Source organism: Mustela erminea, chromosome 7 (assembly GCF_009829155.1).
Source record: "Mustela erminea isolate mMusErm1 chromosome 7, mMusErm1.Pri, whole genome shotgun sequence".
Taxonomy (NCBI): Eukaryota; Metazoa; Chordata; class Mammalia; order Carnivora; family Mustelidae; genus Mustela; species Mustela erminea.
The window spans coordinates 51,291,567-51,302,824 of record NC_045620.1 but is presented as its reverse complement, the minus strand read 5'-3'; positions in this window follow the sequence as shown (position 1 = coordinate 51,302,824).

Sequence of the window (11,258 nt, the reverse complement as noted above, 5' to 3'; positions counted from 1 at the left end):
AGTCTACTCCAATGAGGGATGTCCCTGACTGAAAGGCTCTCAGGTGGTGAAATCCTGCGTGGGACAGTGTGGTCTCAGGATCCTTGGGGGTCATAGGAAGACTAGGGGTGCCTGAGTGCAGTAAAGTTCCCAGGCATTGGAGTGGGGAAACTAGCTCAGTCAGTGAGCCCAGGAGTGGATTTTTTGCTCAGGGTTGCTATAACTTGTGACTCATGGCAGAATCAGACCACTCTTCTCAGAGCAGGGACCCAACAAGCAGTAGAACTGTGAGACTCCCCTTCCTCATCCTGGGGAAGTGACACCAGAACGCACTGCAGGAATCTGCAGGGTTTGGAGACTCAAAACGGGGTCACCTGGCTGAGACAGAAATGCCCAGTCATAGGCTGAGTGATCTTGGAGTGCAGAGACCAGGGAGACAGGAGTGATTGACTGCTTTTCTCCAAGGGTGCACTGAGGAGTGGGGCTCCAAGCTCTCAGCTCCTGGCCAGACACTGGGAGTCCACCATTTTCATTCTCATCCTCTAAAGCTGTGTGGAAAGCCTTCAGAGAACAAAAGCTACAGAGAGCAATCCCGAGCAGATTGCTTAGCCTGACACCTGGCAAGGGCAGTATAATTCTGCTTGGGGCAAAGAGACTTGAGAATCAATGCTACAGGACGCCTCCCCCAGAAGATCAGCAAGAGCATCCGGCCAAGACCAAGTTTACCAATCAAAAAGAATGGCAAAATTCCAGCACTAAGGGATATAGCATATAGAATCCATGGATTTTTTTTCCCATGAAAAAAATTTTACTCTTTCGATTTTAATTATTTTCTCTTTCCTTTCAACCAGTTTTTTTTTTTTTTTTAAAGATTTTATTTATTTATTTGACAGAGAGAAATCACAAGTAGATGGAGAGGCAGGCAGAGAGAGAGAGAGAGGGAAGCAGGCTCCCTGCTGAGCAGAGAGCCCGATGCGGGACTCGATCCCAGGACCCTGAGATCATGACCTGAGCCGAAGGCAGCGGCTTAACCCACTGAGCCACCCAGGCGCCCTCCTTTCAACCAGTTTTTTAATCAACTCTTTTGTTAAAATCTTTTTAAAATTTTCATTCTTACAGTTATATCCTATCCTTTCATTGCATTTAGTTTTATTTTTGTATATATATAAATTCTCCTGACTTTTTAAAAATTATTTTTTTTTTAAAGATTTTATTTATTTATTTGACAGACAGAGATCACAAGTAGGCAGAGAGGCAGGCAGAGAGAGAAAGGGGGAAACAGGCTCCCTGCTGAGCAGGGAGCACAATGCAGGGCTTAAATACCGGGACCCTGGGATCATGACCTGAGCCAAAGGCAGAGGCTTTAACCCACTGCACCACCCGGGTGCCCCTAAATTCTACTGTTTTTACAATTTGGGGATGCAGTTTCTTCTAACAGACCAAAATACGCCCAGAATCTAGTGTGTGGCTCTATTCTCTTCAATTGTCTGATCATATTTGCTTTTTTTTCCTTTTATTTTTCTTTTTTCCCCTCCTTTTTATTTTTTTTTCTGTTTTGCTAAAGTCTTTTTAAAATTTTCATCTTTACAATTACAGTCTTCCTTTCAATGTATTATTTTTTGGTTTGATCTTGCAATTTCCTGATTTGGAATATAATTCCTATTTAAGAACATGTGTGATTACCTGTAGCAAAGGATCTTGATAGGCCCAGAACCCAGGGCTGATTCTGGCCCCTGAAGAGGATTTATATTTACCTCACATGGTGTGAAGAACCAAGCCCCAGTGGTCCACTGGACAGAATGTCCAGAAGCAGTCCAAGACCTCTAGGCTACTGTCTGGGCAGGAATCACTGGGAGTCTGTAATCCTATTCATGGATAGGATTTTAATTTTTAATTTTAATAGCAAAGGGAATATACTGAGAGGTTCCATGAGGCATCACACATCCTTTGAGACTATAAAATCCATGAAAACAGGGCTGGGCTCTTTTGCTTCCCTGATGTAGACTCAGTGCCTAGAGCACCCACTACACACTTACTCAACATGTGGGGTATATGTGTACGGCTCAAATATTTGTTGACTGAAGGGTAAAATGCAACCAAATCTTGCAAAGGTATCACAGCTCTTTCCTCTTGTATGAGTTTTCTCAGGTTACCATAACAAAATAGCCCAGATGTGTAGCTCAGGTAACAGAAACTTATTGTCTCACCATTCTGGAGCTGGAGGTCCAGTCAAGGTTTAGCAAATTTGGTTTCTCCTGAGGCCCCTTTCCTTGACTTGCTGACTGGAGGTTCCTTTCTTTATGCATCCCTGGTATCTCAACTTATTATAAGGACACCAGTCCTACTGGATTAGGGTCCCACCTGTTCAACCTCATTTAACATTAGTTACCCCTTTAAATATATTATCTTCAACTGCAGTTACATTAGGTGTAAGGCCTCAACATATGAATTTGAGGGGTGGGACACAATTTAGTCCAACAACACCCCTCCTCATCTGCAGGCCCCTCACTGTCCTTCACCTTAGGCACCCACTTCCTTCTCTTTCTTGTCCATCTCCACAGACCCACCTTCTATTTCTCTATGGCTTTATATCATTTGCCCTTGTAGAAGTTCACTCAACAGAAGTGGAATGTGCTGAGTTCACAAGGCAGGAGCTCCGTGGTTTTGCCTCAGACCTGTTTTGTTTGGCTTGATGACAGGCCTTCCTGTGGGTCACTTCACTCCACTTCCATGCCCTCACACTGACCCCTTTGGCTCTTCCTCAGGTGGATCTGGCCCCCATGGGCATTTTAGAGGGCAACTCCCAAACCAGAGCCTCTGAGTCCCAAGTTGTACAAAGAATCCAGCTTGCACACTGGGCTCATTTGGTGGCTGCCAACTGACCACTCAGAGGAGTCAGAGAAGAGGTCAAGGATAGGAACTCCTCTATGAAGGAGCTTTGGTGGTTTGGAGGAAAGAATTGAGAAAGAAACAACTGGTCTGCATCTTAAATGAGATTCCCAGCCTTTCACCATGTTTTTACCCCAATAAAAGGGTCTGCTTTTCACATTGTTTTTATTTGGTCACCACTACACACATACACCCTATTAACACAACAACACTGCACATACTGACACCTAACCACTCACACACACACAATAAGTATACATTCACACCCCACTAGGCATACCCCACACCACCCACAGACCCAACACACAATCCCACTACAGATGACCCTATCAAGCACACAAATACTAATTACTCACACTGTTGGGTCCATAGTCAAAGGAGCGAGACTGATAAAAAGTGAAGGTCAAGCAAAGCTTTATTTCGTGCCAAGCATCGAGAATCAAACTGACCAACCAGGGCCATCTCTTGCAAAGAGGCGACCCCTCCCAGCCTCACAGACTAACTTTTATAGAATAAAGGCCATGTGGTTGAGGCTGGCCACACACAGGTGGCCAACTGAATTACAATTCACCCTATAGTAGTTATTTGAACTAGCCTATCACTCTGGTCAGAATTGGTGCCCAAAAGGCAGGACCCACATTCTTGGGTGGTTAGGGAAGTGCTTTTCTGATTGGATGTCTCTACCTGGCTTGGCTCACCCCTGTCTTCTGGGCTCTGTTACCTCCCCCTGACCTGACACGTCCTGGTATATGGGCTCTGTTATCAGGGGCTGTTCAGTCATATTTTTTCTGGTTTCCCAGATTTGTTTCTAAGTAAGTTCCTCGGGGGGCGGGGGGGGCAGGGCCAATCTAAGTTTACTGCATAAACAACAAAATGGCTCGCTCTGGCTAAACAGGCCCTTACAACACCCATACATGCAATCCCACTCCTCACACACATGACCCCACTACATAAACACCCAACCACTCACACATAATTTCACTAAATACCTTACACTACATATATGCCTCACTACTCACAAACACCCATTAATCACACACACACATACACATTACACATACAACTTCAAATATGTATACAACAGTACTCAGCATATATAGTACTCACACACCCCCCACACAAATTCTATTTACATGCAATCTCACTGCATGCATGCAAATCCCACCATTACACACACCCTACTACTTGCATATACACATGCACACAGCCCATTGTGCACACACTCCCAAACACAAAGCCATGCACACTCACCCACACAATTCTCTATAAGTGCTCCCCACGAGACCTCACTATACATGCACACATACACCCATTCTTCAGATATGCACACATACACTATACATACCCAACCTACTTCAGACACATGCCTACATGTACTCACACATATATTTTCACCCTATACCCATGCCTGTCACGCACCCCGTTACACTCATGTACACAAATTCATAAACACATATACATAAGCCTCACCACCTCCTTTTCTACCATGTTGACGGCAATTTTCTCCATACTCCAAGCCTCATATTCATAGCCTGCTTTTGACTGTTCATCCTACATATCCAAATTTCATTTCTCACGATCCCTACTCAGACCCCTTTCTCCAACGAGGCTGGTCACTTTCCTTTTTTGTAGACCTAGAACTCCTGGCACTCAGTAGGGTTCCAATAATTTTCTGTTAAACTGAAATGTTGTTCTCACCCTCCTTTACCCAGAGCAGGTATTTTGCTTCCTTCAATACCTAGCTTAAGATTCATGGCTACTACACAGTTACTCCCTTACCTGACGTTCTTCTAGGAAGTGTTCCATTTTGTACTGAATGCCTTGCTTATGTACAAGGATGTCAAAACCAAAGCTGTGATCTAAGCAGCAGACATCAGATACCAAACTTTGTGTGAGGCTTCCTGATAGAGTATTCAAGGTAGTCCAGCGCTTGTTTCCTGACTGAGTTCCCCCTACCCAATTTACAAACAAAGTGGAGCTGGAGGTGGAAGGGAATAATGGAGTTTTTGTGGAGAGAGATTCTGTAGCCCAAGTCCCATCCCCTTAGGTAGAGGAAATACACCCTTAACCTCAAACCCGGAGAGTAAGATGCAGTGGTAAAACTCAGAGAGGATGACATGCATTTCCTGCAGAAAGCATTCAAGTCAAGGGGTTGTGGCAAGGAAGCCACAGGCAGCAGAGAGCTGTGGGTGGATATAACCTACTTCTCACTGACAGTGCGGCAAGGACATGGGAGAGAGGCTTAGAACCCTCCCCAGGAGCAGTGCCTGGGAAAGGAAGGGAATGTCACTGGTGGCAGTGGTGGAGAGGTCTGTCAGAGAAATGGGGCCAGTGGGGCAGCCTACTGGAGAAGGGGACCAGAAGCAGCAGCTGCAAGAGTCCAGCAGGGATTCTGAAAAGCTCCCATGAGTTCCCACATGGTAGTGATGAGGGAGCAGGAGGCTGACTGAGGACAAAGCAAAAGCTGGCACCTTGCACACCCTCTCCATCAGCTCCCCCTTGGTAATATGTGTAGCATTCCTCAGGTACCCCTGACTGCCATAAGAAACAAATAGTTAACTTGCAGAGATCACAATCCTGCAAGACAGGAGTCTCCCTTGGTTTACAAATGTCCTAGAGATCTACAAAGAAGTTACTTTATCAATAGCACAGTTTCCAGAGGCAAATAACTCAGTTTCTCAAGCCCTAGTGTCACCCTCCCCTCCATAAACAAAACTGAAGGAGGCTGAGGTAGAAGGAAATGTAAATATAGTTAAATCTCTTCTGAACCTAAATCTCACTAACAAAGACATTTATAGCAGGATTGTGACATCCTACCAAGAATCTCCCAACTATCTTGATGTTAATGGCTGGCCAAAGGACAACATTGATCTAGTCACAAGGCCTCTGGTATCCTGGCACCTAGTAGGCCCTCTTTAGCATATGAAAGCTCCGTTGAAACCTCCCTTCCTCTCACATTCCCCCAACTGCAAGGTACATAACTTGCCATCTCTCACAACCCGGGGCAGCAGCTCTTCCTGCCCATGGGTCCTGTCCCCGTGCTTTAATAAACCACCATTTTGCACCAAAGATGTCTCAAGAATTCTTTCTTGGTCATCAGCTCCGGACCTCAGCCCACCGAACCTCACCTAGGTTCTAGAACTTCATCAGTAGTGAGGTGTGAAAGCCTGCTGCACCTTCAAGCTGTGGAGCTAACTCAGAATGGCAGCAGGCTCTGACCAAGTGAGAAACCCCTGTCCACCTCCCATGCTTCCCCTCTGCTCAGGAGCAGATGAATGCAGAAGAAAACTGTACTTTATCCCACAGGGAGGATCCATTTACACATCTGAATCAAGATTGTTTGTGACTTAAAGTGATCAGAGGACTATTTCCTAGGAATGAACAGAAAAGCCTGGAGGAGCTTCAATCAAATCTTCATCCACTGGCAGGAGAAAGCTTCTCCCACATGTGTCAATATTAAAGGAATAATATAGGTGACAGGAAAGTTTCATTTTGATTACATTTTGGTGTCATCTTGTTTGGCGTACTGGTTACACACGTATTTCCCATTAAGTTCCTTAGTTTTCATATTGTAAGGGCCTACTTAGCCAGAGCGAGCCATTTTGTTGTTTATGCAGTAAACTTAGATTGAACCTGCCCCTTCCCCACAAGAGGAAAGCGCTTAGAAACAGAACTGGTGAAATACGGCCAAATAGCCCCAATAACGGAGCACAGATACCAGAACATGTCAGGCTGGGCAAAAATAACAGAGCCCAGATACAAGGATGTGTCCAGCCATGTGGAAACGTCCTATCAGTGAAAGTGCACGTATTACCTCCCTATCCGCCAAGGACGTGTTTGGCCAGGTGGAAATGTCCAAAGCGTACGTATTACCGCCAGGGAGTGTGAGCTCCCGCCTTTTGGGCTCCAGACAAAGGCGCCAATTCTAGCTAAGGTCATAGGCTGATTTAGATGACTATCATGGGGTAAAATGTAATTCAATTGGCCACCTGTGTGTGGCCAGGCTCAACCACATGGCCTTTACTCTATAAAAGTTAGTCTGTGAGGCTGGGAGGGGTCGCCTCTTTGCAAGAGACGGCCCTGGTCAGTCAGTTTGATTCTTGATGCTTGGCGCAAAAGAAAGCTTTGCTTGACCTTCGCTTTTTATCAGTCTCATCCTTTTGTCCATGGACCCTTTCAGTGGGGGCTCATCTCGGGATAAAACGGCGAGGACTGAGCCAGCATCAGAAAGCCTCCGGAGGTAAGATCTCAAGACCCCTTGAGATCCTATCTGTCTGTCTGTCTGCGGAGCTCCAGGGTAGTAAAGCCCACCAGGGAGAACCTGGATGCAGCATAGCTCCCAGGGTTGGAGTGGATGCGGGGACGCCTGATCCCTAAGGGGGGTGATTGCCAGGGGATACGAGCCTTCCCAGGCAATCAGGGGACCAAGAAAATCCCCAACATTGGGTGCATCTAGGGAACCAGGTAAATCCCCACCAGCGAGTGCCTCTAGGGGACCAAGAAAATCCCCACCAGCGAGCGTGTACCAGCGAGCATGTCTAGGGGACCAAGAAAATTCCCAGCAACCGCTGGGTCTACAGATGCACGTAGGGAACCGAAAAAATTCCCTACAGTGGCAGGTTACATTTTTAAGCTGGGATTATATCTTGCACATCTTTGGGCTTAACATCTGGTCGAAGAAAGGGCGCTGGGGCTGGTTGTAGGGGGCCGGGTAACCCCCACCAGCGGGTGAGGGCCGCTTGGTATGGTTCTGGTCTGTGGCTCCTCTTGGCAAGCATCTGTAGGGGGCTGGAAAAACCCCCATGCGCGGCAGGCTCTGGATGAGGGCCACTGGGTTTGCGGTTGTCTTTTTGTTGTCTGTTGTTTGTTGTGTTTGAAGGAATGGGGCAAGCAGAGTAAGGGGACTCTGATTTTCATCTCTCCGTTCATCCTCATAGATGTGGGGCTTCTCCCTCACTCATTTCATGTGTTAAGGGCTATAACTGGAGCCAACTGGGGTTGGTTTAACCCGAGACAGAGACTTTAAGGAATATTGCCAAGCAGATGCTGAAACTTTGTTTTGGGGAAGTTCCTTACTCTCTCTGGCCCGATGTGGACTGCCTAGCGCCCTCCCCCTTGCTGGCGGGAAAGCATGATGTCTGCTCCTCTGTTGGAGTTGATAAGCTCTAAAACTGGGAATGCTTTCTCTGCCTTCTGGTGGCACTTTGTTTCTTCTCCCACTTCTCATGTTTCTGCACCAGCGTGCGTGCAGCTTGCATGACTAGCCTCTTGATCTTGCACCATGGCTCCTTCTCTTTTCACTGTCAAGGAGCAAGAAGAGCAGCCTCTGTACCTAACACCCCCCACTCCAGCTTTTCGCACCCATGTATCAGGTAAACATTCAAAGTGGAGTGAACCCAGGTGGAACGTAAATCAGTATTTGAACTAAGTTTGTTGGTTTAAGATATACATATCTTTTAAGTTATCAGCAGTAAATGTGAAGCTTCAGATCAAATAAGTGTGATTACTTAAGATCAAATAAGCTCGTTATTTCTGTTAAAATCTGTTAAAATTTGTTAGCAAAGAAATGACTAAAATGATGGCTGTCTGTCTCAATATTTAAATGGGTAATTAATTACTGAGATAGCTTTCAAAGTCTTTGCTAACCTGAAACTTTAAACCAAATGGGATAAAATGCTAGAGCGCTGGTTGCTGGAATTAGGTTTATGCTTTTGAAATCTGTTGGTAAACATGTTTTGTGCTTAACTGATTCATAAATCTGCCATCTGAAGAATTCTGTTGTAACAGTTCACAATTGGTTAATAACTGATTAAGATGTTTCTAAGAGTACAAAATTCTGCTAAGTGTAACTAAGACTGATGGAAATAAGGGAAACAACTCTGTATGTAGGAAAGTAGATAATATGTAAGAAAGATTTAAGAAATAGGAGTACATTTTGTTGAAAGTAAAAAAGGTAATTTTGTCCTAAATGAGATGGTGGTTTAAAAGGAAATGGCTTGGGACAAAACCTAAATGCAAAGGAAAGTTGTAGAAGGTTTGTGAAGGGAAATCTTCAGAAAAAAAAAATTTAGGAATGGTCAGGATGGACAAAAAAAAAACAAAAAAACAAAAAAAAAAAACAAACAAACAGTCTCCAAGGTGATTTAGCACTCTCCTGACATGCCATGCCTCCACATAGATTATACTTCCAAGTGAAAGGCTCATTTGGCCTTGAGAGATTAAGAAAGCAGCCCAACCTTGAGGGACTGCGAAAACACCCTCTTACCATCCTCCATTGCCTGTTACCATAGAAACTCACTCTTATCTCTTATTTGTAAAGAATGAAAGGGGAGACTGATCACCTCCCATTAGCCAGGGATACCCAAAGATGGGGTGTCCAACCTGTTTGAATCTGGAGTGCCTGACTGTATGAATGTGTCTGTATGGCTCCACTGCTTAGGCTACGGAGTCTGAGTGGGCTGCACCCTGAGTCTCAGGGGTCATGTACTCCACGTACTCCATGTACTCCACATACTCCATGTACTCCACATACTCCATGTACTCCATGTATAGTTATGTACTCCACAGAGTAGCCTGGTCTGGGGTTTATACAGACAGACCTTAGCTAAGACGCTCCTAAGTTCCCGCGAGGGACGATGAGAGCAGGACAGCATTTGAAAGACCCCTTCCCTTTGTCTGCGACATCATTCACAGTGGGAGGGAAACCCAGAAAACTCATATCTTAAGACTGCATGCTTAAAAATAAAAAAGGGAAAGACACTGGTATAGAAAAGCTGGTTTTCTCTCTGTTTAAAAGGGCAAAGTTTTCTTCAGTTAATTGAAATGTAAATCGTTTTCTCTTTGCCTGCCCAGAAAATTCAGTTCCTATGTTTTGTTTTATCAGGTATTTAGCATCCCTAATTATATTTAGCATATGTTTTAAAACTTTCTAAGGTTTTAGCAATTGTTGACAAGTTTTAAACCAATAATAAAACTTGGGTTACATTTGGGTAAATGCTGTAACTATTCTAGAGATTCTATGCATTTCCTAAACTTTTAATGTTTTGATAAGGTCATCACCTGGTAATTTAGCAATATCTATTCTGAGTTTTTGTCATTTGTAATTGTTTTAATTCTCTTGTAAGATGAATTCTGCCTTAAAAGAACTTCATATGGGAGACTTTCAGGACAAATACAGGTCTTTAATATATTAAAATCCTGGAACGGAAACGGGTAAGAATTTCCAGAAGTAAAAGCTGCATTCGGACTAAACCAGAATTAGCAACATGGAAAGTAATATGGGACTAAATGAACTAAAAGATTATAGTGTCGTATCGGCTATTTTAAACATTGCTGGTTCTCTAATATTTGTTCTTCCAGACCAAGAAAACTTTTTTCCTTAAGATATCTGTGACTTACAGAAATGGAAAAATATTTATTTGCAAATGAATCAAGGCATTCAACTTTTCTATCTGAACCCTCTGAAACCAAAAGGGCTCAGTAAGTATTCTTTCTTCCATGGCAATCAGTCATTTGCATAAGTTCAGTAAGAATCTATTCTCCTTGTAACAGGACACTATTGGAAACTGGTTATTTTACCAAGGCTTTGACTGGAATGTCATATTTGAAAAGACTCAGATATGACCAGACAGTTTAAAGGAACTAAGGTTGACTTTATGAAACCTGGAGCCATAAAACCCTTTGGAACTGTTGGTCTGATACCTTGCTTACAGAATTCCCAGCAGCCTCACCAGGTGAGTAAAGAATGTCACTCCTTGGTAGGTGCAAAGCCTCAGAAAGAAGAATTCACCCAAGTCAACTGGTATTGCAGGCATGTCTGATGGCAAGTACATGGCTTGGCTTCTGGCCCGGAGAGGATACTAAAAGTTGAACCTAGAGAATCCTTATAAAAAGTTCCAGCAAAGCAGATTCTAAAAGGTCTATATGATCACACTCACTATTCTTATAGAGCTTATGTAAATAATTAGGCATACTGTAAATCTCCACCTCAAATGGACAGCATTTCTTAAGCTGTGGGTAATGACTATGGGGCACAGGACTGGTTTTGTGGTCTTGACCTACATTAAACATGAAATAGAAAACATCTTCTGTATCACTATACACATCTAATATTGTTTCTACCCCAAACTCAACTAAATCATAGTAAAGGAATCTGAACATACATACCCCTTACCCCCTTGAAAAACAGGCATCAACAAAATTTTGAAAGCTGGAGACATGTGGACAAGTGGCAAATAATTTAGCAGACCAAGGAAAGCTGAGTCAGAACCAACAGTGGGAAGAGCTGAGAAACCATGAGGTACATAGTAGATTCCTCCAAAAATTTAGGCACCAACACTACCAGATACCTCAGGCCTGAAGGAAAAGGGTGATGGGGAGTTGAATTAAGG